General features: G+C 31.4%; 1 protein-coding gene across 2 annotated transcripts in view; it reads left to right on the top strand.

Annotated features, from left to right (window-relative positions):
- Positions 1-25,775, top strand: part of LOC127733064 (chitin synthase chs-2-like) — a 77,419-nt gene that overhangs the window by 10,842 nt on the left and 40,802 nt on the right. The window contains exon 1 of one of the 2 annotated variants that reach the window (XM_052242329.1): positions 21,603-21,621. The exons of the other annotated variant lie outside the window; for it this stretch is intronic. The gene's annotated coding sequence lies outside the window, so the exon portion shown is untranslated. Of the gene's footprint in view, positions 1-21,602; positions 21,622-25,775 lie in introns of those variants that run through there. 2 annotated transcript variants of the gene reach the window in all.

Consider the following 25,775-nt stretch of genomic DNA (forward strand, 5'->3'; position numbering starts at 1 on the left):
GCTTTAATTTCCTAAGTCTTTAAAACAGCTCAACTCAAAAACTATCTCCTTTCTATCATATATGATTTTCAACACTTTTGACAACATATATAAATGTGTCGGAAATTGATTCCATAAGACTATGCAAGTGTCTGTAAGATAATCAGTCTGTTTATTCAAAAAAGATTTGGCTATATAAAGGCAAGTCAGTTAATATAAAACGATAGACGTGAATGTATGTGATGTATCAGTAGGAGTCCAAATCCTCAAAACATCAATATAGGAACAGAAAAATTATCAGACATTTATCCCAGAAGTCAAGAGAATTCGTAAGATATGTCTGCATGGTAGATTTTAAAATATAATTTACTTCATAAGTTGATTGATTGATTTATGTTTAACGCCACTCTCAGCACTATTGTGCTATCTCGTGGCGGTCAGTTTCTGTTGGTGGAGGAAGCCGGATTGCCCGGTGACCACCTACTTTCGGTAGGAAAACTGACAATACTAGTCAATTAAGTTTGGAGTCGAACACACCTGCCACGTGCCGGAATCGCACTCATAACCTCAATGTTGACAGGCTAGTGATACAGTAGTTCGACTACGTAGACTACTTGGCCACCGAGAACCATTCATAAGTTGAAGCCTGGTAATAATAATATATACTATGTTAAAGAAATTCAAACATTTACAAACTTATATCTGTTTTCCTCTTGATTTAGTTGAATGATGTTTAATTGTCGTCACACATTTGAATTATGTGTGAAGAAGGTTTAACGGTTACGTTATACTTTTGCTTCATTTTTGTTGACAGGTATTATACACAACCTAAATAAGTTTTGTTCTTTTAATTGAAGTGGAAATTATTTGTACTTGCATAAACTGATAAACAATTTTTTCATGTGTTACGAATTCAAAATTCTCTGCTGTATAGAGTTTTCAAAACATGATTAAGTTATAAATCATTAAATTTACATCATTAGAACAAATACACCGTATAAATGCATATGAATGTATGAGGTGGCATTTTGTTAATTAAATATCATCTTACATAAACTGTTACGCTCTGCATGCTCTATGTGGTAGAGTCAGTGTCTAACTTCAAAGACCATTTTAAACACACTTTAAGCTTCATTGAGACACATTTCATACTAATTTTAGATTAAACTACATTTTCTGCAAATGGTAAAACACTGGTTGAACTGTAGTAAAATAAATACATTTGAAATTTGCGTTCAAATAAATATGTTGTTAGAGATTACTTAGTGCCAATGGAATACATTTCTACTTTATAAACTTAGGCTTCCTTTAATAAAAAAAAAAAGTCGCCAACAAATACTTATGCCGATACGTACAAAAAGACACATTACACTTATTTTTAATAAATCCGTCATAATAACGACAAGGTGTTCCTTATTAGCATGTATTCAATACATATGCAATAAGCCCATTGTAGACGAGGTACCCTCATAAGCCTTGCAATGGCTCGTGGCTAGTGTTCAAACAATTTTAACTTTAAATTAGCGTATATTTGACTTAACGATCAGAGAATATAATTTATGCAAGAAAAACACATGTAAGGTAAGAGAAAACTTGTAACGACATAATAAACTACCATGGCCTTACATAATCAGCGATGTTGTTAGCAATAAATCCCAGCCATTACATTTGCGCGTATTTGAGGATTACATTTTTTTACGTTTTAATTTTTAATCACATTTGCGCGCATTTATTTTACAGGTACATGTAATACATGGTGGTCTGGGTGGAGTTTTTAAGAATACAGAATAATGGCCCCAAAAATTATGAATAGAGAAAAATGAGCATCAAATATAAAAAATAAAAAATTATTGGGTGCAAAAGTATTAAGAATAACTATGGAAAATAAAAAAAAAATTGGTAATACAATACTGATTACAGAAGTGAACGATGTACAGAACAAAGAAATTTTCTTATTGCAGAAAATTTTAATTGTAAGATCATTTATACTCTACTCATGAGTCTAAGCGTTATTTTCAAAGATGAAAAATGCCCCTAAAAATTTAGAGAATACAGAAATTAAGGACTCCAAATACATATCTCATACAGGTAAATATAAAGATAATTCGTAATATAAAATATGTCGATAGTTATTAATTTTGAACATATTTATCATTTTGATTTTTAATTTTTCATATCGAATTCTAAATACATATATTAAGTGATCATGAGAAAACCCGTTAACATGTAATGTGATTGCGAATATTGCATTCGTGAATAGCATTCTGTTTCCAAACTAAGAAGACTTGATACACCAGCAGTTGTATGTAGAAGTAAGAAAGAGAAAACAGAGTATATGAAAGAACTATTCCGAAAATACACGAATGGAGAAGTTAACAGAATTCAATTTCTTAAAGCAGTTGGCTTCAAATATTCAGCTAGTACCGACATATAAAATCGGTACATCTCCTCTTCAGATTTGCTTTGTTTTTATATTTTTATCTGTATATCCGGGACTAAGTGCTTGGACTAATCCTTCTCGAAGCCCAATTCCACCTCCTCATGCAGGAGACTTAGACTAAAGGAAGGGGTTACTTGTAAATAGTTAAATAAATAAATAAATAAGTGTAATATACCTGTGTTTACCTGTAAAATGAATGCGCGCAAATGTAATCAAAAGCTGCGCTCAAACGTAATGACTTTTACGCGCAAATGTAATGGTAATGCGCGCAAATGTAATGCACCGATGTCATTACCTAAATCGCAATGACAACACAAGAAACAGAAGTTAACATTATGGTAACCGGATTCCGGATTCCGTACTTCATTATACGTACGTACCATAACAAGTTTAGTCTCTTCCTATCAAATTACACTTTCTACACAGATATGCTCCACGTATCCCCTTGGAACCCCTTTTCTTTCTTGATATCATTGGAATATAGTTGGATAGAGAAATTTTTTAGAGGAATATTCTTGTTTATTTTGTAACTACTATGTAGTATTTCGCAATAAATGCAAAAAAAACCCAACACTTTCAATCAACTATTTCATCAAGGAGGAAAGGAATTTTATCATTACATGCAATATCAACGACGGCAATACAAATCATGATGTGGACTGAGGCTTTTAAAGACTTTCACAGACTTGGGGATAATTATGGCTATCATTGTTTTTATAAAAGATATTTAATTTTTATTAAATTGCGTAATACTAGTAACCCAATTCAGAAGTACTTAAGTTGTTATTTTCCGTTAAAAATAAACCGACCTTTAATTCAAACGATTTTTTGGGGTAAATAAAGTATGATAGACGATATGACAGAATGCTACCCTATTTTATGACAATTGTACAATTATATAGATATAGTATTATCTATATCAATGAAGACCCTAAAATTCTTTCAATGAATGTGATCATGTCATTTTTAATTTAGCAAGTAAGTATCAAGTTTTTAATGTACAAATATCAAATTATGATAAAACCATTATATAAAGATTGACTGCTGTCTACTTGACGTCCAGTGGCAAATAGTTCAAATATATCCAGGTCGACAACAAAGTTAACCAATATTAGTATGACAGATTCAGTGGGTTGACATATATCATTGGTCAAACTATGTAGACTGTCATATTAAACATGTTTGAAAAGTCCATACAATTCGCCTTGAAAAGTCCATAAGATTTGCCTATCAATAAGTCACCTACTTGCCCCACAAAAGAGTTATTTCAAAGGATGGATGGATGGCTGTCATAATCAGGACGAGACATTGAGATGAATGTGAATCCTGTTTTGTACTAGACCGATACGCTGATCCGGATTTTTAACGTGCTTGTTCACAAGGTAACGGTCCGCAGGAAGACAGTTCATTCTTCCCAGACCCATTATTAGGACCGACCAGTCTTTGTTCTTACTCCTAAATATTGCGGCCGTGATTAGCAGAGAAATAGCAAATACCAATTTTCAAGACGGCCGAGGATCTAACCACGACCTGTTACATTCGAGGTGAGCACGCTACCACGAGACTACCGATGGATGCAGTTAAAACGTTAATGTCCAATATAGAGACCATCACCCGTCGTCGGGTATTAGTTAAAACGCCCCCATTCCTATCGGACGTAGATGTGTATTTATACATTCAAAAAACGAAAAACGGAAACAATTATTTACCAAATAATGATACGTATTACTGCTTTATCATTTAAGTGGGAAACTTACAGGTGGTCTCATTTCTATATCTCAATTCACTTTAAGCTGAGTAAAAAAAAATAAATCTAAAATCAAAAGGCGAATCTGTTTTGTATTTGGTTCACCGTTAAAAGGAAAAATCAAACGGTAAATATTAAAACTTACATGAATTTTAAATTATATTGACGAGTGAATACATGTAATATATTAGAATGACTTTCATCAATTTACATAACTCAACTCAATCAAAGAATTTTTCAGCGCTGTACACATTATCGTTGAAAATAGTTTTTGATATAAGATTTGAAATTTTATGTTTTCCTACTTACAAGCCTTCATAGACACATACGCTCGTAATAATTAAATTTGAATCTGAAAGACAATATATAGCTGTACGATATAATTTTGTTGAGATGAATATTATCTTTAACTTTATCAACCCAAGGGTTACATGTGACTTCGAATATGAATCCACCCGTCGAACAGTAAGACCCAAATTAAGGGGTTTCCGCTTGGCTGTGTGACTATAAATACGGAGCAACGGGGCGACACTCTACGAACAATGGACACCGGAATGGATATCTCTTTTCTGCTAGTGATGGATTCGTATTAATACATCCCACACAATCAAACGGACGTCGCACGAGTTATAGGCCTTACTGTCGGATATAAAGGAATATTTAACTATATTTTATACCTTCTGTAAGTCTTCATTTTAAGAAAATGTGTGATACCTGATGATTTTGATGGTTATGTATTGCAGTTGCACGACTACTTGAGAGGTTGCTTCCGAGTGGCGCCGGTTTTTCGCTATCAGTCGAATCGGATATTGACAGCCGCGGCGATGTTTAGGTGTCAAACCACTAATTCACCCAGTTTTATTCAGAACATTTGTAAAAGTAGCCCTACTCTAAAAAAAAATATTGCTTTTAATGTTATTGTTTACTCAAACATTCAAATAAATTTATATCAATGAACCTTTTTCTGATGGAGAAATATATTTAGATCATTTTGAGCCTACAATTTACTATTGCACGAACTTGCATCACAATTTAAGGGTAGATATGCTATTGTTATTTTGCTTAGTTACTTTTGTTACCTATTCTGACATCGGACTCGGACTTATTTTAAACTGAGTTTTACTGTGCTTATTGCTGTGTGTTTGTTTATTCTACATTGGCTAGAGGTATAAGGGGGGGGGGGGGGGGGGGGTTGAGATATCACAAAACATGGTAAACACCGTCGCAGATTTGCGCCTGTCCCAAGTCAGGAGCCTTTGGCCTTTGTTAGTCTTGTATGTTTTTTAATTCTAGTTCATTTATATGTTTTGGAGTTTAGTGTGACGTCCATTTTCATTGAACCAGTACATATATTTGTTTCGGGGCTAGTTGAAGCACGCCTCCGGGTGCGGGATTTTTACGCTGTGTTGAAGACCCATTGGTGGCCTTCGGCTGTTTTCTGTTCTTTGGTCGGGTTGTTGTCTCTTTGACACATTCCCCATTTCAATTATCAATTTTATATAGTATGCTAATTAGGATTTTCAGAAAACCAACGCGGTATGTAGTAGGGGACTTATATCATGTGTCAATATAAGACTATAACCATTGTTTGAAAGTTGTCGTGTAGAAAGTTAATACATGTATAATTAGGAATATACATGGTTTTTATGAATGAAGTTAAACTTAAGGTAAAATATTTTAAGAGATGTGAAAATTTAAAAAAAATAGTTAAATAAATAGGGATTTTGATTTTTAAAAGAGAAAGCAGTGAAGCAAAAAACAAAAAACAAACCAAAAAAAACAAATGATAATTTTTTTCTTAAACTGATCATTTGAAATGCAGGAAGCCACATCCCCTGGTTTCAAATTGGATCAATCGTACATGTATACTTTATTTTTGGCGCAAATGATACAAGGTATTTTGAAAACTTGTGGCGCAAACGTAGAATAGTGCAAATAAGTTGTGGCGCAAAATAATACACTTTTGACGCAAACGAATTTCTAACAAAAAATCAACCAACATTGATCTTGCGATTGAAAGTTTATGTTCCTGCAGTCAGAAATTGAATTTCATGTATTTTCTGTAAATAAATAGAAATAAGAAGATGTGGTATGAGTACCAATGAGATAACTCTCCATCCAAGTCACAATGTGTAAAAAGGTAACAATTATAGGTCAAAGTACGGCCTTCAACACGGAGCCTTGGCTTTCACCGAACAGCAAGCTATAAAGGGCCCAAAAATGACTAGTGTAAAACAATTCAAACAGGAAAACCAACGGTCTAATCTATATAAAAAGCAAGAAACGACAACCTCAACAAACGACAACCACTGAACAACAGGTTCTTGACTTTGGACAGGTGCAAACAAATGCAACGGGTTCAAACGTTTTAACGGGCAACAACCTTCACCCTAACCTGAAACAGTAGTGTAACACTACAACATAGAAAGACAAACTATAAAATATCAATTGAAATGGCTTAACTCGATCAAAAAGACATTTTAACAATACAAGTAAAGTCATATATTTAGTGAGTTCAAATAGCGCTTTAAATTTGGCAAACTAAGTTGCAATATGACAAAATATGATTTTTTTTATTACACCTTGACCAAGAAGTCAGAATAAAGCAAAACAAAAGACTTCTGTTAAACTTTTATATTTTTTTTCTTCTTGTTTTTTTCATGTTTTGGGCTTTTTTATCCAGGCACATATGCATCGTCTGCTTCGATGCCAGGTACACTCCGTGGATAAAGGTATACATTTTATTTAATAATGCCACCTTTTACATGTTAAAAGACATATTTTCATCTTTTCACTTTTTATCTAGAAGATATTCACCGTTTCATTAATTGACGAATGCACAGTCTGCAAAAAAGAACCTGACAACAAAAAAATATAGACAAATAGTTTTCCTGTTCTTGAAATAAAAATTTGAGATAAAAAATAAATGACCAAACCACCATTTTTTAACGTAGGCATTGATTGTTGTTTGCTCTACGTCCAGAAGCAAATATTTAGGACATATTTAACAAAGTTATTAATAAATTATTAAGACACGTTTTGCAAAGTGGGTCGAAATGTATTAAGGATAGAACATTAGAATAGGCAACGGTAAATAAAAAGTTCATAAATTTGCCCATCAACAGATAACCTACTGACCCTAACATAGAGTTGTTTTAAGGATAACTTGGAAATATATTTCTCTACTGTCGAGGGGCATAAGATCTTCATTCCAATCGGACGTGGATGTGTATTTATACATTCCGCATTTCAAAACGGATTTATTGTGTTGTCATACATTAGGCCGTTGGTTTCCTCGTGTGAGTTGTTTCAGATTTTGTATTGTTTGGGCCTTATATTACTGACTATACGGTCTTAAGTTTGCTCATTGTTGTAGGCCGTACGATGATCTATAGTTGCTTTGATGCGCGTCATTTACATCATTTCACTCAATGGCCATCACACTACATCTATTTTTCTACGTTAGATGTATAATCCTAATTACAGCAGGGTTTCAAATTTCATGCATCATAGTCGATAGGGTACAACGCTCTCTGCACTTTTAAAAAAAAACCTTGCAATGCCTCTTTGAGGGGTACACAGGTGACCTATATTGTAAGGCAAAATTATTTTATTATCGGATATACCCACTCTATCAGAATCAACTTACACCTTTTTGATATGTAGAATTAATCGGTAAGAAGATAGGTCGTAATTATATGTATAAAAACTCGAATTCTAGTTTTTATTTATAGTAGGTAAAGTGCTTACAGCCAATGATTTATAAAATAGTTTCTGCATGTGTTTATGTAGTTTCAAAACGAGACACATCTATGAAACTTCTGGTGTAAAATGAGTTTCCGCATTAGGCTAATAGATCTTCTACGTTTCTTATTTACTGCATTTAAGGTATCTTGCATCGTAACATAGGAGAAAAAACCCCGGTCTAAATCTTTAATCAAATGTGCAAATTTTGAGAGAGGAATGTAATTCATTTGTAAGACTTTTCATCAAATCAAAAAAAGCTGTGTTTCATCATTTTTTTTAAAGACTGTTTTTAAAATTACAGAATATTCTTTGTTTGATTTTTTCTTCAAAATCACCATTTAAGATAACTCCTCTAATGTATCTTTTACAAAGAAATGTGTAGAGAATTTACATATTATTGTTTCGTAACAAGAGTACGAGTCCATTGATCTAGTATTCTTGAAAGTACATGTAAAAAGATATCTTCTCATATCTTATCTTAAATTTCTAGTCTTTCTATTTCACACAATTGTGTTTTGAGTGTATTATAATCTTACAAAATCTTACAATTTTGCACAATCTGTTAATTGAAAAAGAGCCCCGTGACCCATACTTTATTGTATGTTAAAAAAGCATGAAATAAATGAAATTTTGGCAAATTATTAAAAAATTCTATAAATTTCAATTTAGACACGCCATCTACCTTTAAGTTTATTAATTAGTAATATAAGTGAACTCGCGTCTGGTGTACACAATTTGAATCCTGGTACATGTATCTATGATGAGTTTATTATTAATATAATTCTTTTACTTAAAGACGCAAATTATAGCTTGTTTTCACAAATTTATTCATTGTCCGTGTCAAATGAATAATGAAAAACCTTCTGGATGCACCTCTTATCATGTAATTCGAGTTCATCATATATATAATGTCTGCATATTTTTTTTATATGCATTACATCCACCAATTATGTAATATGAATATCAGAATATTAAAAAAATCTGATGAACGGTTAGTTGATTTATAATCGAAAGTTTTATAGTACTTAAAATATTAAACAAGAATCCTGTTAGTAGGTCCAAATTTGTCTTTAACGAGAAGTCAAAGTCTAGTACCTTTTATTTCTGTCTCGATTAAGTCATATGAAACGAGTTTCTTGTAATTTTAATGAATGCATATATACTTCACTAAGTCCTATACGCACGTTTTTAATATTTATTACTAATCTATATTATTAATAATATTATTATTATTATCGACAAAAAATATTTCATTCAGTGATTGTTGATAAAAAGCTAATTAACTTTCTAGTTTGTTGCCGAAGTATACCGGATCGTGACATTGATAAACAATCAACACAGAGCAAGTGAAGCACGTGCCAAATATGTGAATTGAAAGAGCCATTATTTCTTTGTTTATATTTTCCATGCGTTCCCATTTTTTAATTAAACTTTTCAGTAACATTTGTTAAATGATTTGTTGTATTAAATTTGTTCTTTAAAAATCAGTTATTACTATATACCTTCCAGTGCACGTTTGTTTGCATTCTTTCATAACGGTTTTCCCCTCGCACTTGCTCTGTGCGGTGGCCGAAGTTCTAACTAGAGATCTCGTAGTTAAGATAACTGCACATAGCCAGAAATAAGTAGTACTTTTGCTAATTAATATTCATAATATGTAAATGAGAATTGAACCACGTGATAATAGTTTGAACTGGACTGGCTTAAAATCTTTAAAACACGGATATTATAAGTTGCCCGTCACAGAGTCCATGTTTATAATCACTCTGATATTCCCGTAAAGGGAAAACGGTACTATTACATTTTCCCAGCATTAGGTTGGTCTTTTGTGTACCCAAGGCAGGTGAAGGAAGTCAACTTAGGAGCGCTGTGATTGGATGTTAGGGTACAATATATTTTTTTATTTATCTATGAATAACTGCAGTGTGTATATTTACAATATAAATTTTGAAACCTATTGAAATATTTTCTAGAGAATTATTCGAAAAGACTTCAAAAATTTCATAAATTTGGTGTAAAATGACGGTGGGCATGGATAACATTAACAAGCTCCATTGGAAGTTGGTCATGATACTATTTGGCTTCAATTTTCAAAACAGAATAATAAAGTACTAACACCACACATAACTGTTTTATCGGGGTTTTTATTATAAAAAGTGGTAAATTTAGAAAATGTTAGTATTGTCGCCTATGGCAGAATAAATAGTACCGTTTTCCCTATACCGAAGATAGCAAGGGAAATCAAAATCAATCCGACTTCAGTTAAAGTATACTATTTTGAAGCTTTTGGTTAGTACATTTGATTTTTATCACAAAGAATAGAATTTTTTCACTGAGAACAATACTGTGTTGAGAAAAGTGCTGAGTCATCATAATAAGTCAAATTCATGGGTACTGATATAAAACTTTATTCTAGGATTTCAATATTAACTATATTGTATAAAATGCACCAAACTATAGTTCTTTTGTGTTTGTTTTCACCTTTCGCAATGATTAATTCAATTGGAAACACCAGAATTCAAGTCGCGACAAATATTTTTAACTGATATATTTGCCTTTTTTGCTGTGTAATTCCCTAAATGTATCACTTGGGTATTTCTGTAGACATAATCTATTCAAATGGGAAATTGTCTGGTTAAGTTTGTACTGTTTATGGAGTAAGGCAACATTTGGTCATACTAGAAGCATTTTCAGTGTTAAAATTGTCCATCTAAGAAAAAAAGAGGCCCACTTGAGGCTAAATTTAGATAGAAATTATACTCTCCTGTGTAAAGAATTGGTCATATTCTTGGCAATTCATGCAGCAAATAATTCAATAGTGCTTCATTTTGTAGTTTCTATCTTTTATTATATCAGGCATATATAATTTTTCATTTTCTACTGTTTGAAAGGACTTTTGTTGGAAATTAATACTCCCAAGGGACATAATTCAGCTTTTTCATAGATTAATACAGGCAACAAAGGCAACTTTACAGCTGAGTATTTTGCATATTTAATGTTGAAAGTGTCTAATATCTTTGTTCTCATCATCTCAAGACAGAATAATGGATTTTATAACAAGCTCTGAAATTTTGAACCACAATATGGCATATACTAAAGCATGGAATGGAGATTAGTATGAAAAATCTTGAGTTTGTGCTTATGTTGTAAATTTTGGATGAAATGAATACAAATTGAATGGAACTGTTATTTTTATCTGTTTAAATGGAACTGTTTATTATTCTTTTTAAATAAGATAAGATATGATTGGATACAGGTTGTTTATTAAGCCTTATCTGAAAGAAGTAGAGAAAGAGGTAAACCAGCATGTAGGGGTGGGGACATTAAATGATCCATGTTTCTTTAAGTAATGGGAACATACAAGTATTTATTATAGCCAAGGTTTTCACAATAACCCAGTATTGCATTAATGGTGTCAAAAGAATTCTTTATATCTTTATGTCACAGTATAGGGAAAACGGTACTATTACATTTTCCCAGCATTAGGTTGGTCTTTTGTGTACCCAAGGCAGGTGAAGGAAGTCAACTTAGGAGCGCTGTGATTGGATGTTAGGGTACAATATATTTTTTTATTTATCTATGAATAACTGCAGTGTGTATATTTACAATATAAATTTTGAAACCTATTGAAATATTTTCTAGAGAATTATTCGAAAAGACTTCAAAAATTTCATAAATTTGGTGTAAAATGACGGTGGGCATGGATAACATTAACAAGCTCCATTGGAAGTTGGTCATGATACTATTTGGCTTCAATTTTCAAAACAGAATAATAAAGTACTAACACCACACATAACTGTTTTATCGGGGTTTTTATTATAAAAAGTGGTAAATTTAGAAAATGTTAGTATTGTCGCCTATGGCAGAATAAATAGTACCGTTTTCCCTAAAGGTGTCAGGCGGCCAAAATCAAAACAATGAACACGAATTTAGTGAATTTTTCGTGTTTTCGTGAGTTTATTCTTCTTGAAATAGGGGCATTTTAACTTTACGTGGGAACCTAGAGTTCAACGACTACACATGCAAGGTTTGGACTTGCTTATTCTTTAGACATTCAAGTTTCAAGTTTCATCCCCGAAACCTGTTTTTGTAATGACCTTGTTAGCCAATTTTCAACACGAAGTTTGCAAATTTGACGTTTCAGCCATTTTAGCCTGTATTTTATACTGCAATGTTAAAAGCCTCTCGCTTCGATTTCTAAAATAGCTCAGGAACCTTGATTTTTGCAACGACAGTCATTATGTTTCGTTTAAATGGTAGCCTATATTGGTAATACCCTCGAAAAAATAGCACCAAGGAATGTTGATTTCATACAAGACACGTGATGCTGTTTCTATATACATTTCTTTATGCATTCTGGATAATATTTTCAAAAATGTACACCAAAGGTCGTGATTGGTTTAAAATGTCATAAACAATGGAAATTTAACCAATGACGTGACGTTATTTTCATTTTGGGGTACGAACAATAAAATTGCCCATAGTCCTTTAGATTCTGAAACGGCCAATTGTGAATACCTTTTATGCCAGGACTGCAAAACGCAAGGGCATTATGAAACAAATATAACTTATATAACAAATTCAATCCAAAGCAGATTAAATACATTATACATAAATTATATTTTGTAATGGTCGGTTACTTTCATATTCAAAAGTATCCAAGACGTAATCATCATATATAATATAGACTAATATCCTTGCAAAATTTACACTTTGAATCACTCACGTTTAAAAAAAAATGTACTAATATAAAACTGTGAAACCGAGTTCGCTGCGAAGGATTCTTTTCATTTTACGACAGTGTTAAAACGGCCTTTTTTTACTCTGATATTTTTCGATAACCGTAACATATTGTTTGAGGAAAATAGACATATTTGCTTTAATTTATAAACTATATTTAGGAAATACGTAAAAAGAAAACCCCATACAAGTTTTTAGTTCATTATAAAATTTTAAGAACCTTCAGTTTAACGTCTAAAAAGATTATGCCAAAATTTTGCTATCATGATCAGTTATGCGTTTTTATGTATTTTAAAATAATATATCAAAGCCAAGCATCCGTGCTGTTTATTTCTAGAGAACAACCTTGGAAAAGGTGTTTGACTATTTTTGAAGGTCAATAGCTCTCATGTAAACATTTATTGTTACATTGTAAGCTTCACCAACATTTGGATCTGAACGTTCGTCGGAAGATTGACTTCTTTTGCATCAAATGTAATACGTTTGATTTTGATTATGCAATATTTAATTCTGTCAAATTACTCCATAACACGAAATTGTATTTATGTTTTAGTATAGAAATTAGATAGTAAACATACAGTTCATTGCAGATGTTTTTTGTTCCTAAATTAATATGATACTTTACAGTTATTATATCTAAAAGTTAACGTTTAACCGACACGAAGTTTGCTTTTGTTACGAAAAGACTAACGATTGAGATAATAAGTTATCAATCTCTAAGCAAAGTATTTAACTAAAGTATAAATGGTGGTATGCATTGTTTGTCAATAAAAGAACGCATTGGGTGGTTTATTGTTTTATTACACAAATAACATTAAATAAAAATACATGACATATAACTATAAATCTGCACGTATTTACTGAGGAAAAAAAAGAACAACAAACAAAATTCTCTTCTTTATCAATCCTGAATTTATCCTCAAAATCATTTGTTCTTTCGCCTTTTTATGTCAATTATACTTTTCCCTAATTGCAATAGGTGTCGTATGGTATCCTATCTATTAATGTGTACAGAAGCTGTAAACTAGCTTTAGCAAGAACGTTATTTCTTGAGTGGTGATATTATAAGCACAATCCCTCCATAGATCTAATACACCTTATCGCTATTTGTCCGCCATTACTGGACATCACAAAGGTTCCTGTAAAATTTTTGAGTCATTATAGAAAATGTCTGACGCCACAAAGGAAAAGTGATTGTTGTATGACGTCAATAGTTCAAGTGGCGCAGATTCTCGGGTAAAGTGTCGCAGATTCCCAAATAGCGATAAGGTCTATCGATAACAACAAAGAAAAAACTTATTAACTTTGTTTTTATCCAACTCGAACATAAAAGATGAAAAGGGACAAGCAGAGCCTTATCTATATTACGGACAATGAACTGATTCACTCTCCTTTAATGGTAAATGTTGTATTTTAATGCATTGGCATATAAACAAACTAATCAAATATACCAGGCCTATTATTCAGTAAGACAGACGCCCGTTTCGTCTATTAGGATCATCAGTGGAACTCGTATAAAAAAGTATGACAACACCATAAAACAAATATAAAAAATGTTGATAAAGAATAGACAGCACCAAAAGAGCTAATAACCAAAGGGAGCATAAGCAGTATAGCAAAATCCATCTAAGATCAACTAAGACACATCTTAACGAACAGAACATATTTGAATACATTTTTTGGGGCAAAATGAACTTCCGTTTAAACCGGGAATGACATCAGTTGCTTCGTAATGGTAAGAATATTTCTCATCGCTTGCGACACTAGTCGTAATAAAAATGATTTTGTTCAATTTTCAGTTATATATTATAATGGCCTTTGTTTGCAACCAAAACGATTTTAAAAATTGTTTTCTCTTAGCATATTTGATATCATTTGATCAATAAATAAAAAAATCAAAACAAATGCGTTTTCATAATACTGGTATTGAACAGCTTTTGAAAAGGCTGTAAATTAATCATTAATAACAGAGTGTTGTATACTATTCCTTGCTTACGTAAATACTATGATTTATGGTTCTACAAGTAGCTTATCCAGACGACATCAATTGGATTGTACGAATTTGTTACAAATTTCACGTTTTATTGAACTGATTGAAATATTTCATTTCAATATTATTGTTTAAATGACTTTTGCCATTATATTTTATGATTTTAAACTTTGTAAGAAGGTTCAGTTATTAAACTGATATTGCTACTTTTTTTTTGATTTTTAAGAAACGAACGAAAAAAATATAATTTGATTCCAAAAATCAGACTAAGGTCTTCTCCGTTCATTCGGAGCAGCATAAAAATTGTAACCAACATGTAAATTACGAGATAAAATTCTTTCAGGTGTTATGATTAATAATAAACCTAGTTACGTAACAACCATCCTTTAATAATAACGTTTAATTTTCCAAGGTGTGGTAGGATTATAAGAGATAACAATCTACACAAAGTATCATAATCATTAAATAACGAATTATAATATCAAATATATATACATGTACCTTAAAATGAAAAACACATTAATTATAAAAAAATAATAATCAAATTTGGTAAAATTATACTTTTTGTAAGTGAAGAAAATAAAAGTGATATGTACGCTTATCAAGCAACTGTTTTTGTCTATAAGCAAAAGCAAATACTAGTCAGACTCATACAACAACAATATAGTCAACATTATTGAAATTTTTAAGGATAAAAAAAAAAATAAATCTTAATGTTAAAAATCGATCACTGGCGTTGTCATAAAGTACAAATCTTCATAAGGTCATGATTTCTTTTTTTAAGATTTACAATATCACACTAAATACTCTTTCATATAATTGTAGAAACACCCTAAGTAAACTTTCCATATACTGGTGATTAACTATTTATTACGGATAGGATTGAGAAATATTTCGTGATTTGACGACAGTTATTTATGTTAACTATCAACGGACAACTGTAAATCTATTTTTGAATGATTTGGAAGTCCGATATCAAACGGATTCTTTGCAATACTTAAACTGCAGGTTTTTCAAGGAACCATTCGATCATCACCTGTGCTGCGAAACTTTAATAAATGGACTAGATAACCTTTTTCCTTATCATTCCATCTTATCCCTTTCAAAATGTTTCGCTTGAGAGTAAGATTGAATTTCCAAGTAGCCTCATCCAACCTGTTCCCATGCAGATGGTAACATTTTGAGATTCCAGGAAAGGTAAGAAAATTATCAACGGAATTTACTAGTCAACATGCGGTTTCTGCGTGAGAAATAAATAAATTAATGTCATAACTACGGGCTGTCAAAGACCTGACAAATTACCGTTCATATTACAACATTCTTTAAAAAATCACAATAAGTGTTACTTTTATAAAGAATATAACGCCACCTTTTCTGCTTGTCATTCAGTTAAATTTAGAAAATGAATGAGATTTAAAAATACGACCACCGACAAGTAATAACATTTGTTTTTTTTTTTGTTTTTCTCGAAACTTTAAATAAGTTATATAACATTCTGTTAACTTTTAATCTTACTGATTCACCGCAAGGTTCTTTTTTTAAATAGAAAAAACTGCAATGTTATTAAAAAAATGAGTCCAAAGGTCATTGTGAACTTTTGCATTCATTTAATGTCCGTCGTCTGTTAACTTTTCATACTTTCGTCAACTCTTCAGAAATTTCAAGACATTTGTCATATTTTATATTAGAATTCATAGTTTTTTTTCTAGTGGTACAAAAACACAATCGCCTAAAGTCAACTCCTCAATACAAATGCTAATAATTTATTATTTAAAGTTACTTGCCTCTGAAAACAAAACCCACGGTCAAATCTGTTTAACATTTATATCAATTGAAAGACTCTGTGTGTGCTGATTTGGTGGAAATGGTGCCATATGTTCCCAATTAGCATTATTGAGATACATTTTTTGATCTATTAAACATAACTTATTTTGTACAACTGCTGTATTACAATTTACCCAGATTATAACGTTATTCTAGGTACCCCTGTATTGATTTACTGAACTTCCAGAGATAGACATTATTTCATAAAAATCACCAAACTGAAATTTCACCTAAATATATTTTTCTTCTTTTATAACGTTTCATAGCAATTAAAAGTCGATGAAATATCAAATTAAAAATAAAATTCGATGTATAAATGCTCCCCTGTCGAATGATCGAAAAATTAAAGTTGCATAAAGTTTTATGACATATTTTCGTTATATTTAATATTTCTTTACATTTTTCAAATAAATCAAGATATAAAAAATATTATTGCTATACGCTTTAAAACAACAGTTTAACTGTAAAATAACTTGAGAGACGACCCGGGTAATAACATTTTATTCTTAACGATGAAATGTTCATATTGTAGATCATCCCAAAAATGTAAATCATCAAACTGCAGCGCGTAAAATGCTGTAAATAAATTCCAAGAAACCTGTAATAATAGAAAACATGTGATGTGTCTAAGGAATACATTTGTTGGCAGACACTGTTTTTAATGGCATACTTGTGGTATCATTATCGTTCATTTTATACATTAATTTCAAGATAAGCAGATAAAAGCAGGTTATATCCAATCCTATAAAAACTAATATTACAAAACTTTTTCCCCGTTTCTCCATTATTCAGTATAACAATAGAAAATGACAATAGAACATATACTTTTCAATGCACATCATAGTTGATAAGGTGTCTCGTTTTTCTTCATCTTTTGGTTTCAATTTAAACTAAGTATATACATTGCATTTGCTATTTATATGCAGCAGGTTTAATTTCAGTGCAAATATGACAAGCCTTATCATTTTGACAGACGTCTTCAATGTATAAATAGTTGATCGAGTTTTATTTCTTAAGTAGCCGTTATAGATTGATTATAAACTGATGCAACACGGAATAAGTGGACGGCAGCTGATTAACAGCTGCAGAGAAACATTTAATTTGAAAGTACCTATCATGGTTTTTGATTTACTCAATTCGCATAGTGTGTTAAAGTAATCTTACTATAATAAGTTTTACTTGAAAAAATTGATTATCTTAATGAAGTTACATGATATATATAGGAAATCTTATTAATGCTACCTTGAAACAGAAATAAAAATCTCGGCGTGAAATGTTGTTTTCCTCCTGCTGCAGTATGTACACACACATATATTCTTCGACATTGGCATGTTTTTTTTTTTAAAAAAGATATTTCTAACAAAACACAACACACCTGTAATACTAAAATTCAGAAGCTGTTTTTTTTTATTGTTCATGACCCCTTTTTGTATTACTGTATTTTACCAGCCAGGACAGGGCAGGATTATAAGTTATGGATTTTGCTGCCGACACCCTACGGATCTATAAGCCGAAGGCCGAATCGCCTATGGATTTTACTAAACCTCTTTGGATCCGTAGGGGATCAGTAGCGAATCGTATATCGAATGTATTGCACACGGGACTTTTTCTGCAAAGTTGTATGAAAATAAACAATAAAATACAATAACAATAATGGTAGACGTGACTTCATGATACCTCCATGAAATCTATTGACCTTTTAAGAATTCATAGATGGTCACCACGTGACGGCTTTAAACCAATCACAAAGTCACTAATTTACCCGAGGTGAGATAAAACATGTTATCCTTTCCTGTGATGAAGTTATCTCTCTCCTATTAAAATAACACTTGGCCAATTGTGATGATATCACATATGTAAAAATGTCAATATTTTTATTAAATTTGTGAGACGAACTCTAGATTACACTCAATATTATATCAAAATCTTTCGATCTTTGTGAGACTTTCATCATTTTACACAATGAATTTATACACCTCCGATCATTAGGTAGCAAAATCTTCAATAGCGCATTTTTTCAGAATAAAGAAGGTGGAACCTTGTGTCATCATTTTCCAAGTAATACATAATATATTCTAAAGTAAGATACCATGCAAGAGTGGGTAGGCGTTCTTTGAATTGAATCTCTCAAATTTCATGGTATTTCCCACGTACGAGAAAAAGGTGTAAGGCATTCACAAAGTTATTGAAGACTGATCGCTATTTTGTATTTTGTCATTCCTTTCGTAATCTTAATCTTCACACATTATTGAACACATCATCACACAATTGTAAAGTATTGAAAAGAAGAAGGAAGTGCAGTGTGCAAATAAGATAACTGTTGTAAATTCTTCGATGAATGGACGAAAAAAAAAAATAATCAAAGAAAAATCCATTTAACTAATTTCAAATAAAAACGGTATACAAGCGAAAAGGTTAAAACAAAATGATAAAAAAATATAACTTTTATTATTGGGTTTTCGTCATAGTACTTTTACTTATACTTACTTGTACAAACGCAAAAGTTTAAGGCTGAGGGGTTTAATTTTTATTTTATAAAACAAAAGAAGGATAGCAAGAATTACCATGAATATAAGACACGCAGCTCCTCCAGGAAAAAAAGACGTACAAAGACAAACAAACTAAAATAAAACCCGTAGTCGTGACGGCAACACCCGGCATAAGCATACACAGCTGGAGAGGGTATTCACATTTTACTTTCGCACAAATTTCACCCTTAACATACTTGGACGATTTGTCGTTAAAGTATAATCGAAATAAACCCTGAACGTCTTACTTCTCAATTATTTTTGCAAATTCCCTTCATGACCTCACTTAATTTTTTTTCTTATGTAGGCTGACATTCCTTGACAATGACCTGAACTGGTATATTATTAAATTTGAAATCATGGTTAGTTTGTTAAGTAATTACATAATGAAGAGAAACGAAAACATTTTATAAATTTGTGCGTCCGAAGCGTGTTTCTTAATGTACTTTCATCAAAAAACTTCAATAACAAAAAATTGAACGCCAATTATGTATAAGTGGAGCTATATGGCCCAAATAGACATTAAACGAATAGTAAAATCGATTTTTGGTCAACTTAGGCTGCATTTTTTTGTTTTTTGTTGTTGACATACTTGTTTGTTTTTATAGTGATTAAGATTATAACACAATGTTGACTGCTGTACCCCAATTTTTGACATTTTTACCTATTATGTCTGTTTGTTTGTTCACACATTATGTCAATATAATGGAATTTTATGCAACTGTCATACAAGTGAGAGGTTAGCTAGCTATAAAAGCAGGTTTAATCCACAATTTTCTACATAAGGAAATGCCTGTACCAAGTCAGGAATATAACAGTTATTTTCCATTCGTTTGATGTGTTTGAGCTTTTGATTTTGCCATTTGGTAATGGACTTTCCGATTTGAATTTTCCTTTGAGTTCGGTACTTTTGTTATTTTTTCTTTTTGCCTGAGGGAGTTACAGCTTAATGTTCACGAGCTGTCATGACTCTTGCTTACACGCTTTTAGATATGTTTATTCAAGATGACTGGTGAGGGAATAAAGACTTTTGAATCATTTTTATTCGATAAACCTATATACATTTACCTGCTTTAATTGTGCAGAAAATGTTATCTCTTTAACAGATAAATATAGATTCTTACATTGATACCAGTTGATTATCGGATTTTATCCAATCGAGATAGTTAAATTATCAATTTTAAAGTCTGAGCCTTGGCGAGGACTTTAAAATTTATAATTTAACTATCGAGATTGGATAAATCCGATAATTCACGAGTAACTATGTAAGAATCGGTTTCTCTAATGATTAAAAAATACATTTTCATTTTTTGTTAAACCAAAACCCCCTTCGAGTGCCTTCCACATTTCACAAAGTTGTCAATTTCATTAACACCTGTTAGCATATTTTAAGCTGATAAAGGTTATGACCCTTAAATTCATCCAATCATCTTCTGAGATCACCGGCAACCACACGTTGATTAAATTTTTTTTATACAATGAGTGCAGAAAGGTATAAATTGTCAAAGAATTATAGAAATGTGGTTATATATTCCTAAATTGTCTAAGTTTTGAAATAAGCATTGTTGTTTTCACGGTTTGTAAAATTATACATTTAAAAAATGTTATCTAAATATAAAAGACAGCAGTAAGGAAAAGAAATAGATGTTGATTTCTGTTTTGAAACAATTCTTGTCATAACGAAACGAATGCACCTCTGCAGCGTAATCGCAAAAAGTTAGTAAACCCGTTGGCAAAAAGCGGTCAACCGGAGCGAAACCGAAAATTAATCAATTTAATCATCATTATATACTTATGTTTCAAAACTGAAGGCTTTACAAATATGTTCGTACAATCTTCCTTAAATTTTCTTAAAGCCATAATTCCGCCAAAGATTTGTCAAGCGGAATGAAATGCATACCCGATCGTCATCATTATCATGTCAATAATTGGCAGATGCATAAATAGTACAAAATGTAGCACAGTTAACTTGTACCCTGCTGGGACATCCCTAGAGTGTAAATTATATATGAATTCGCAAATTTTGAATTTTGCAGTTGTGAAACATAGTCGGTTTAAGAAAAAGAACTTTATTTGATTCGCTTTCTAACAATATTTTAAATTCTAATTTATAGTTGAAACAATTTCCACGCATCTGTTCAATGACCTGTGATCAAAGATATATAAAATACAGCTATAAAATTAAATGCAAAGAAGTACTTATCTTATAACAGTTCTATTATATAATTAATTTCTTATACATGTTATAGGAGGCCATATATTTGTCACTTCTGTCAAAATGTTAAATAGATAAGTGCAATCATAAACAAAACTTAGAATACTAGTAGAAGTAAAAAAGGAGACTCTTGAGATGTTTCTGATATCCGGACAACACCCTATAAGCTGCTCCCACTCATTTTTTTTATCATGCCTGGTCCATGTGATAAAAAAGTAATATAAAACAAATTAGGTATAGACATGTGTTCACAAAGCAATGAATCGGAGTCAGCGAAGGCATAGAGACTAAATGAAGATTATTCTAAGCTGACGTTTGCCATTAAGTATGTATGCATTAACAATGATTTGTTTACATTTGAGGGTTTTTATTCTTTTTTCAGAAATGAATATTATAAAAACTTTGAAAAAGGTAAGCTTGTCTGTTAGTTTGCATTAAATATTTAAAGCCACACAAAAAGTTCTTTTATCATTTTATGTCTAATATTACAACCTAACGTTCTCTGAAGTACATAAAAGAGTAAATTTTATATTAAGTTGCAATATTTTCAACCTTATATACCCTGAAATACTTTAGAGAGTAAATGTTAAATTTTATGTGAGATTTGATAAAGGTATTGAATTTACTGGCGTTTTTTTTGTAATATCGAAACCTAACATCTATTCATTTATGTTTGTAAACATATAAACACATTTAATCCAATGGTTTGTTCTAGAAAGGATTTAATATGAAGCATGTCTTACAATGGGCTTCACAGAATCTGCTTACCTTTCCGGAGCACATAAAATCACCCCGGTTTTTTTTGTGTGGTTCGTGTTGCTCAGTCTTTAGATTTCTATGTTAAGTTTTGTATAAAAACTGTTGTTTGTCTTCTGGTCTTTTTCTTTTCTGCCATGACGTTGTCAGTTTATTTTCGAATTATGAGTTTAAATGTCCCTTTTGTATCTAACGCCTCTCTATTACAATATAGGTACTTTAGAAAATACACGAATTTAAGAAAACTAAAACCAAAGATTTTACGATCACTGCTGACTCTTCAGTATTCTTGTTTTGCATAATTAACAATTCGAAAGATGCCACCAGTGGAGCAGAAACTGCTTATCTAGGGTTTTTTGGCTGCGTATTTGTAATATAAGCTTAAGTTTTTGCCTGGTGTTGTCTGTTTTTCTGAGACTAAGGTATTTTGATTGGAATCTTTAAAAATAAGAAAATGTGGTATGATTGCCAATGAGATAACTCTTCACAAGAGACAACCAAATGACATAGAAATTAATAATTATAGGTCACCGTATAGTTCTCAACAATGAGCAAAACCTATACCGCATAGTCAGCTATAAAAGGCCCCGAAATGACAAATGTATGAAAAATTCAAACGAGAAAACTAACGGCCTGATTGCTTGTCCTCTTTTTGATTACTTCCGACACTTAACCAAATCAATTGAATTCAAGAGTAAAAGGGGCAAAATATACGATCTAGATACCCGTGTTTAGCGTAAGGAAATCATATGATTGAACAACCACTGGGCTGTTGCATCCACTGGTACATTTGTGTAACACATAACAGTCATCGAGAGTACTGAGCGCTCAATAGCCAGCATTTGAAAGATTTGTTTGGTACATTTTGACAGTGTTTAAAATTGTGAAACTCTGCAAGAGACAAGGTCCAAATTTTCTCTTGGAAAACGATTTTGGTTCTTTTTTTCATATCGTTTAAGTTTGTAGTGATATCCAACGTTTTATATTTTAGTGTATAGTATTTTAGTTGCGACATTTTGTTTCATTTATTGTGGCCCTATCAGGCTTCCGTATGTTTTATTTTCTCCATTATTATGTTTGACAATAGGAAATGACAATACGATAGAACAGATACTTGTCATCATGATGGATTAGGTGTCTCATTTTTATTCTATCTTTTGGTTTAAATTTTAAACTAATTATACGCTTTGCGTTTGCTTTTATATACTAGTACAGCATGTTTAATTTCTGTGCTAATATATGCATCAAATATAATAGTAGACAGACTTTTTTCTTTTATATATTTTGAATATAAACTGATGCAACACGGATTACGTGGACGACAACTGATTAACAAGTGCAACGATTAGTGCATGTAATCTCTCATTTTTTTTGTTTTTACCAAAATGAATTTATTATCTTTATGAATTATTAAATTTATATATTTATATTTTTATTCTATATTTTGAATGAATATTCGCATTACCTACCAAACTGAAACAATTCTAAGTTCGAGTAGTTTTCCCTTATGTATCGCAGTACGTACAAATACATTTTATATTCTTCTGCACTGAAATGTATTGTAGAAAAAAAAAGGAGTGAAACATCTGTCATTCTGAAATTAAAAAGGTGATTTTTATAGAAGTGACCATTATTTGCAACATTTAATTTTGCTAGCCAATACACTCGTACATTTGTTAACAAAACTACTTTATCCAGTGGCAGGTAGTTTTAATTGCTTCAATATTCTTGATATGGTCATGTAAATCCAATCATTTACTTATTCAGATTTCTTTGAAATATATATCGCTGCAGTATAAGTAATAACAACTTTACGATACATTAGGTACAATCGTCTGTGTACCTTCAGTTTGTAATTCCATTGAACACACACGGAAAAGGTTGAGCATATATAAAAAGTACGACCGCATGGTTATGTGCTAATCCCCAGCAAGAAACCTTTGTGGTGTTTAAATAGACATACATTTCTTGTCTTTTCAATAATTTCATGTTGATGACATTCGTTATTACTTATTCATATCTTTTCTCGAATCTTGGCGATAAGCTATATATGGTAATACACTACACTCTTATCCGTGTTGAATATTCCCGTATTTTGGCTTTGTATTGTTTGTGTTCGGTTTATGTCGTCTCATTAACATAAATCCAACATCTCCCTTTATTCATATTGAAGTTGCTCGGCCTAAATGAGGTAGGGGAGATCCATTAAGTGCATCTTGGATTCAATATATAGGTGTTTAATTATTTCTGACGCCTCATTGTATGTCTGTCCCCGATTGATTGAGTATTTTTTGTTTGCTTATCGACGTGTACTATTTTGCTTTTTTGAATATTCAAAAGTCAAGTATTTAAAACAAAAACATCGAACCCAAAGCTAAGTTTACACAAGGGAAAACCATAAAACATAATAAATCAAACGTTAGAGTATATCAACAAATGGAACGAATGGAAAACAATTGTCATATCCTGACTTTGTACAGGCATTTTCAGTCATGAGATAAACCTGGTTTATAGCTAGTTAAACCTCCCACAAAATATGACAATGACGCCAACAAAAAAATTATTGCAGTTGAGGAAAATCTGAAAGAGTGCCATATATGGAATAAGATATTTTTTTCTTTGTTATTAAGATGTATGTAATCATTTAGCAGTCATTCGAATCAATTGCATTATCCCTTAATTTTGCTGCCAAATTAACTAACAAAAATGTTTAGGTTCCTCTTGTTGTCTAAATGTTTGAAACTTTTCTTTATTTTTTATTTGAGGTTTTTGGGGCAAATTGTGACAGCATTTCTTTAGATTGCGTCGCCCATGTATCCCTGTTCACACCAACCAAAGCGAATTTGTGTACATTTATATAGCATTGTTTTTATCTACATGTAGCAAAGAATTCCGTTCAAACCACCAGTACGCCATTTTGTGCTTTTGTTTTGTGTAGGATTCAGTGTAAGACGAGAAATGGCAATCGTGGCTCTGCTATTTTTTAGGTTTTACTTTTTTTGAGGAGGAAGGTGTTGTTGTCATGTGCGTGTAGTAATTGGTTCGTCATAAATTAATGATCATGTTCATAATATACTATGTATTATTATTCTTATTTCAAAGAAATCTCGTGCACGGTTGATTAATATCTGTTGTGAGTATTACAAAGACGAAATCTAGAAAACACTTAATGATATTTCAATATCTTTTTATATCTTTAATACTTTCATGCCTTTACACAGCGAAAGCTAGTAAAACTTTAAATAGCGGTTTTCCCAAAACAAAGAAGGCGTAACATTGTCTATATTTGCCAAATAACAAAAACAGGGGTCTATTAAATAGTCATAAATTAAATCAGTTTTTTCTTCGGAAAAAAGATACAATGCAAGACTGAGAAGGCGTTCTTTACACAAAATCCCTTAAACTTCATGGCATTCATCACGTAGGGTGAAAAAGGTGTCTTAATTAAAAAATGTTTAAGAAGGATCATTATTTTGTCATTCGTTTCGTTATATAATCTTCACACATTCCGAGTTTTAAAACAATTGAGAAGAATTCAAAGGAGAAAGTGTAATGTGCTAATAAAACATCTCAACTATTTTAAATTTTATTATTTACAAGATCTAATGTCTATTGAAGAAAATTTGAACAAAGAAAAATCCGTTTGATAAATTTTAAATGAATAAGAAATAGTGTAACAAACAAAATAGTTAAAAAATTTGATAAGAGAAAACAAAATTGTATTTTTGTTGTTTTTTATTATAAATTGTTCATCTATATTTACTTGTAAAAACGAGAAGTTAAGGCTAAGAATCTTTTTTTTAAAAATC

The sequence above is a fragment of the Mytilus californianus genome, unplaced genomic scaffold, assembly GCF_021869535.1.
Source record: "Mytilus californianus isolate M0D057914Y unplaced genomic scaffold, xbMytCali1.0.p SCAF_3, whole genome shotgun sequence".
NCBI lineage: Eukaryota > Metazoa > Mollusca > Bivalvia > Mytilida > Mytilidae > Mytilus > Mytilus californianus.